At 37.7% G+C, this 6,454-nt stretch overlaps 1 long non-coding RNA gene across 1 annotated transcript; it reads left to right on the forward strand.

Moving 5' to 3' along the window:
• Positions 1–2,272: 2,272 nt before the first annotated feature.
• Positions 2,273–6,087, forward strand: LOC121511554. The gene is made up of 5 exons (XR_005992055.1): positions 2,273–2,319; positions 2,659–2,750; positions 2,931–3,101; positions 4,041–4,128; positions 5,929–6,087. It is a non-coding gene; the product is annotated as an uncharacterized LOC121511554 (long non-coding RNA).
• Positions 6,088–6,454: the final 367 nt, after the last annotated feature.

A 6,454-nucleotide genomic window follows, 5' to 3' on the forward strand; every position in this document is an offset into this window, starting at 1 on the left:
ACAAGCTGGAGTACAGGCAGGTTATCATGGACTTTGTTAGCTGGTCAGAGATCAACCACCTACAGATCGATACCAGCAAGACCAAGGAGATGATGTTTGAATTCTGATTGAGTATTGCACCAGTGAACATCCAGGGGATGGACATTGAGAGACTGCCAAACACCATTACACCCACCCTGTAAGATGGAGCACCACTGCAGATCATTATTCCCAACTATTGTCTGAGTTTTGAACACCATCAGGTGAAACTCAGCTACACCTCACAAACATGAGGGTACATAGATGTGCAACCCAATCTCACAAAAATACGTGAAATACTCACGAAGTTTAATCTATTGAGTCGTGTCCATGGACACGAATTTCTGCCTTTTCTCGTGTTGTGCAGCACGAAACTAAATCCCATTCATTTGAATAGGCAGCATCTTTCGTGCTGACATCACGTTTTCTTCAAGAGCAGGAAAGGAGCTATATTGGGTTTTTAATCCGTTCATAAAGCGTAATAACTTGGTATGTATTAACGATAATTCATCGGGTTGCTTTTGTTTTTAATTTTGCTTTCATTACGTCGTCATACGATCATACATTGTTATGATTTCAGAATTTATAATCGTTTTTTTACATGTCAATGTGTTTTTCGTACTGTAAGATTTCATTGAAACTCTCTCCGCTTTTTTCCTGTCACCTTGTGTTATTTTTAGACTTATTTTCCAGGAAAATTGCCTGTATTCGCAATTTTTAGCTTCCCTTTAAACTGTTATTACGGTAATTGTCACCTCCCATAATTCTCAGCGAGTGTTACGATGAGAACGGAGCACAGAGTCTGCTTCTCCGTCAGCTTCCTGTCTCTGCAGGCGTCATGCATGTAAGTATCATGGTTGTTATGATTCTGCATGTTATTTTAAATGTTTACATGAACGCCTTTTTGTGCTTCACTAGCGTGGTTTAAGTACCAGGGCAGTAGAAAAAAGTCAGGCTAATGAGATCGCTATTATCATCCGAAAGAGTAATAAGAGTATCTGCATGGCCGTTTTTCTATCAATACAAGCTAAGAAACTCTGTTGATACAGACTGAGTGTAAAGTGGAGTATTACTAATGACCATGAATACTGTCCATTAGTTTTTCACTAATTAAACGTTTAAATGTCCACTGGTCGGACCCCCATGTGTGCCCGGACACTTTATTGTGACGGACGCTGCATTTCATTTAAAGATCCTCAAATATACGTAAAACCACCGCTGCAAAATCTGCATCAAGGATTTCTATAACATCATCAGTTCCTCCAGTCTGGGAATTCTTGATATCCTTAATTTTAAAATTGAGCATGAAGATGGCTGAAGAGGAGAACCTTGGAACATTTAGGCTAGAGGCAAACATCTATGCAAAAACTCTATGCAGGTGTTACAAGGTTACTAAGGACACAGATGAATAGATTGATTGAATTTTTAAATTATGGTGAAAGGCTCATTTCAGCAACAGCCATATTTGTTATACAGGGATTGGTATCTTACATAAAAGCACACCTCTTTTAAAAATACTGGTAATGTTGATTAAGTTCTTCTTACTACAGTCTTTAATTATATTATTATAATTTATATAAAATGACACTACACCAGTGGAGTTTCAGAGAACTAAGTGGTCATTCATTACTTTTCATTTATTTCTCATCATTTTTAACATGTCAGCCTCACAAGATTTTTCTCTTCAAAACAGAGAGCAGCTGAGGACGGAAAAGGAACAAATCCTGGAGAAAACCCTTCACAGGACTACAAGGGGGCTGGATTCATGTGGAGGAGGTAAGGTTTACTGTTAATATGCACAAACAATCAGCATATCAGATAAATACCTAATTTGGTTATTCAGAATTAGCTGAATTGGCTAAGTATGCCTACACAGCAAGGAATTTGACTCTGGTTAATTTTGCTCTCAATGTACAGGAATTAAACATTGAAGATAAAAAATAAATAAACTGACAAAAGTATAAAAAAAAGATTTAGATATATACAAGCTATTGTTGGTATTATTTCTACAATAAACAAGTCTATGAGTATTGTTAGTGTGGTTGCAAGATTCACAGAGGATGCAAGGATGCTGACTAGACGTGATCAGAATATATAAACAGTTGTATTAAAAAAATATTTTTTGTAAATATTAGCCTACTTCAAAACCATTTTCTTAGTTTAGTTTTTGTCTTCCAGAACCAGATGTGTTTGTATGGCTTTCAGGGCTCCCCTCAAGACCACAGGCCATCAAACTTTAACATCATAGCAGAGAGCCCTGCTCATATCTCTAGTTCAGTGGGTAATCACTGAGAATCAAAGGTAAGAGAAAACACTTAACTGATTATGAAAGGTGTTTAATTTTTTTCTTATTAATTATAGCTTCAAAGTTAGCATCTAAAATAAACATGTACATACTGTAAGATATTGTAACATAAATGTTTCAGTATCTGCGTTTTCTACTGCTGCACTGAAGCAAAATCATTGTAATGTTTGGTTGAAAGCATAGGAACAACACTTTTTGTTGTCAGCTAACTTATTATGCTTGCACATATAGCGTTAGTCTTGATCCTTTTATCGATGTTGTACATAATACCTGTCTCTGTTGTCTTGTAGACTGTTGCCCAAAAATGTTGGTATGGATATCAATCTTTCTTACAGAAAGCTTGCCATGAGCCTTCCTCCAAGGAGTTATGTCTCAGTTTACCTGAGAGCCATGAGGTTCATAATGTAAATATATCAAAGATTTGAAGGTAATTGTTAGTACAGGTCACTTTACTGTTAAAACAGTTACTGCTGCTACCTTTAACCGGTTAATAATCCAGTCCTATGAACAATGAATACCTGTATGAAAATGTATAGATGTTCATTTGTCTTGTGTAGATATGGTAGACTTCCTTGCTTATGACTTTTTTCTTCATTTTTATCTTTAGGGTTGTCCTGTACCTTTAGTGTTCAGATTTGTGAGTCTGAATAAAAAGGCTGCACCCCAATCAGGTCTGGTCTCCAACCATGTACGGGTGAGAAGTCTTAGACAACAAGTCTGTGTCTGTGAGGCGTCAGGTATCTGTGAAGGGATGTGTACTGCAGTGAAAGTTGCTTTAGTAAGTCAATTTAAAGATCTCCCAGAAAATTTAATTTTTTCTTGTCGATGTAACATGAACACCTGCACTGGATTACACACTGTTCTCAGTTGTTTTACCCTCTATATTATTAGAACAATTAAATAATTCATAGAGCACATGTGATTATGAAGCGGTATGTAAAGGTGTCAGTATTTTTTAAAATAACTTAATAGCGTAAACTTGTATTTGAAACAGTAATGTCCTCCATGACTGCTGCTTGTTCATTTGGTTTACATATGGGGTAGTTCATATGTCAGTTTATGGATCATAACTTCCATAAGAGAAGTTTGATGGATCTTCTCTCACAGTTGGATTATTGGACTACATGCCCATAAATTAGTTTAAGCTGCAGCCTGAATTTGTTTTTATTACTCAGATTTGTACTGTTAAAGCACTGACTGAATCTATATAAAAATCTTTTCACAGCACCATTAAATATTCTCATCAAATAGTAATAGTATTATTGCATTTGTTTTCTCTGCATTATAAGGGCTGCATATGTAAAATAACCTGTGTTTATCTTTTTAGAATTTTGCTCTAAGAACAGAAAAGTTCCTTATTTGTTCATTGGCTGTTGCTTATCAAAACACTTCCATCAAATGTTTTGCTATATTGCATCTATTGTATCTAGATTGCTTCTAACCAGAAATCAGGACAGGACACCCCACAAATTTTTGTGCCAATCCGAGCATACAGAATAATCATACTGATTTTTGGCCACATCTCATTTACTCTGCTTGGCCTTCATTGTTCTGTGTTTTGCTGCATAATGGAAAGAAATTGGAAAGGATTATAAGAAATGGTAAATGCTAACATTTTTGCTGCTTGTTTTTGTCTGATATTGGCTAGCTACACTTTACAGTGATCTAAATTTACTGTCTGAGTTTGTGAGGTTCTGAAACTTTATTTAAATTTCAGATCATCCAGCACCAGAGGTTCCTTGTGTTTGGCTCACATACAGTACATCCAAGGAATGGAGACAGACTGAGGAAATCTCCAGACCAAGGTTTGCCCACTCCACTAAGGTGGTTTAATGTTTTATAAATATTATATGTTTCATGTAAAAATGTCTTTGTTCCTAGTGCTGGTTGGTTTAAGCTTTCAAAATAACTGTTCTTTCACAAGAAGATCTCTCATCTCTCAGCAGAGAATCACCAATTAAGCCATTATACTGATTTATTTTAAAGTTGGTCTTGTGCTTTTATTCACAAATTACTTTTAGTGCAGAAGGCTGCCTTTCCTCTGTAATTGTTGTTGTTGTACAGCATTGGATTCAGAGTTAGACATGAAGATGCAGAAAGAGTAAAGACTATGGCCATACAAGCAACAGATCAGCATGTAATGATCTGAATTGAATGGATTAATGAGTTTAATATCACTATGAAGTCTTAAATGTTAACAAGATAAAGGAGTTAATAAGATTACTGTAAATGTAATTCTTATTCCTTTATGTACACTGTGAAATAAAATACCACCCTGTGAGCCTTGTGGATGAACAGGTACTTTATCATAGCTTTGACAGTGTCTTCATCTCTTCTCCTTGCATGCTATCTAGATCAGGTCCATGAGCAGCCTCCTAACAAGTTAGCAACTGTAAGAAGATAATAAGAATATTTGTGAAGTATTTAAAGTTATGACAGGAGTTTGACACTGACTATAATACACACTAACCTATGCATGTACTTGGATGTCTGTTTTCTGACTTTTGCTTCATATCAACAGTCAAGCCTGTTTCAGACTGGGAGCGTGACGCGCGTGTCTTGACCACGATACGCGTGGATTTTCAGTTTGATTGCATGTTAACAAGTCAGGGCTTTCAGACTGAAGTATCGCCTATTTTTTCCGCACACCGCTTGCGGCTGGTGACCATATTAGACAGGAAAATGATAAATAGAGAGCAATATTTACATTGTTGTGCAAATATGCACATAGAAATGTTTACAGTGTGTTTCTTGATAACCCTGAGGAAGGCCACAAGCTTAAATGAGCCTGCTTTATAAAGTTGTTCTCTAAAGAGCAACTATTAGTGAAACTTTCTGTCTCCACACTGGTAGAATATATCACAGGAAAGATAAACACCGTATGAATGCTTTTCTGTTTTTTTTTTTCAAAGTAAAAGCCCGGTTTAGTATTTCTGTAGAGAAACTCCGTTCACTTGTACAGAATTTTGAATAGTTCCCGACAAACTTCCTCAATACGCTAAATCAATAAGCATGTAGGGGGGTTTATTCAGGTAAAACTGGTGAGGAAGGACAGGGCTTTGAGAGCAGGAAAATGCGGCTGACACGCAGCAAACTCACGCCCTGTGTGCCGCACCGGCAGGAGCCGGAGCTGACGCGTGGCACACGCAAGCAGCAAAACACGCTCCCAGTCTGAAACGGGCGTTAGACTGTCAGAGCTGATACTGTTTATGAAAGAGCACCATGCAGATGCAACCTCACCTCAGGGTCTTCCTTAAGAAATAAGATGATTTATTATGATGTAATCCCTCTTGGCCCGTGCACTCCTGCCTTGATGAGACTGTAAGAACAGTCTTACATCATAGTGATGCTGTAGTGACAATAGTTAACTATCGCTGCACTAATCACTAAATGAAGCCCAGTGGAAGTTCAAGCAGGTGACTGTTTCACATTTATTTATGAAGTTACTGCTTATTCATGTCTCTACCTCTTTTACCTTTCCTTTCCTGCTATGGTGATCAGCTGATTATGGGCATTGACTTTTAAGTAAACATGTCAGATTTTACCACAACTTCATTTGCCTAATGGTGCTGATTTTGTATTTTAAATTCTCTTCTCTTCTGCAGATATTTGAAGTCAAAGCTGTAACTGTCCTACACCCCAGCCATCTCAATTCCATTTCATCAACATCAGGTGCAGCTCATCACAAGTCCTCTGCTCATCTCATCCTGTATATCCTCACCACCACCACCTATGTCCAGACTCCATAAGGGGGGTGCCCTGCCCTGCTGTTGACTTCACTATCCCTTTGATTCCATGAAGACATCACAATTGAGTTTTATCTCTACAGACATTGCACGTTTGTCAATCATCATTTTTTTTACATAAACAATTGTTCGATCAGTCTCGTCAGTCATGAAAAGTGTGATGGACCACTTCCCTTCGTAGCAAGCTCTTGCTGATGGCACAAGGCAGCTGGATAGAATAGCTGCTCTCATCCAGCTCCTTGAACAGGTGGAAAAAGGGCTAGATACTGCTACATAAATGTTTACCACCCACCAGAGGTTGATCCCCTTCAAAGTGACATCACCTTGGACAGTCCCTGCCTGTCTCAGCCCCTAGGACTCACACTTATATGATGATGATGATGAT

The sequence above is a fragment of the Cheilinus undulatus genome, linkage group 6, assembly GCF_018320785.1.
Source record: "Cheilinus undulatus linkage group 6, ASM1832078v1, whole genome shotgun sequence".
Classification (NCBI taxonomy): Eukaryota; Metazoa; Chordata; class Actinopteri; order Labriformes; family Labridae; genus Cheilinus; species Cheilinus undulatus.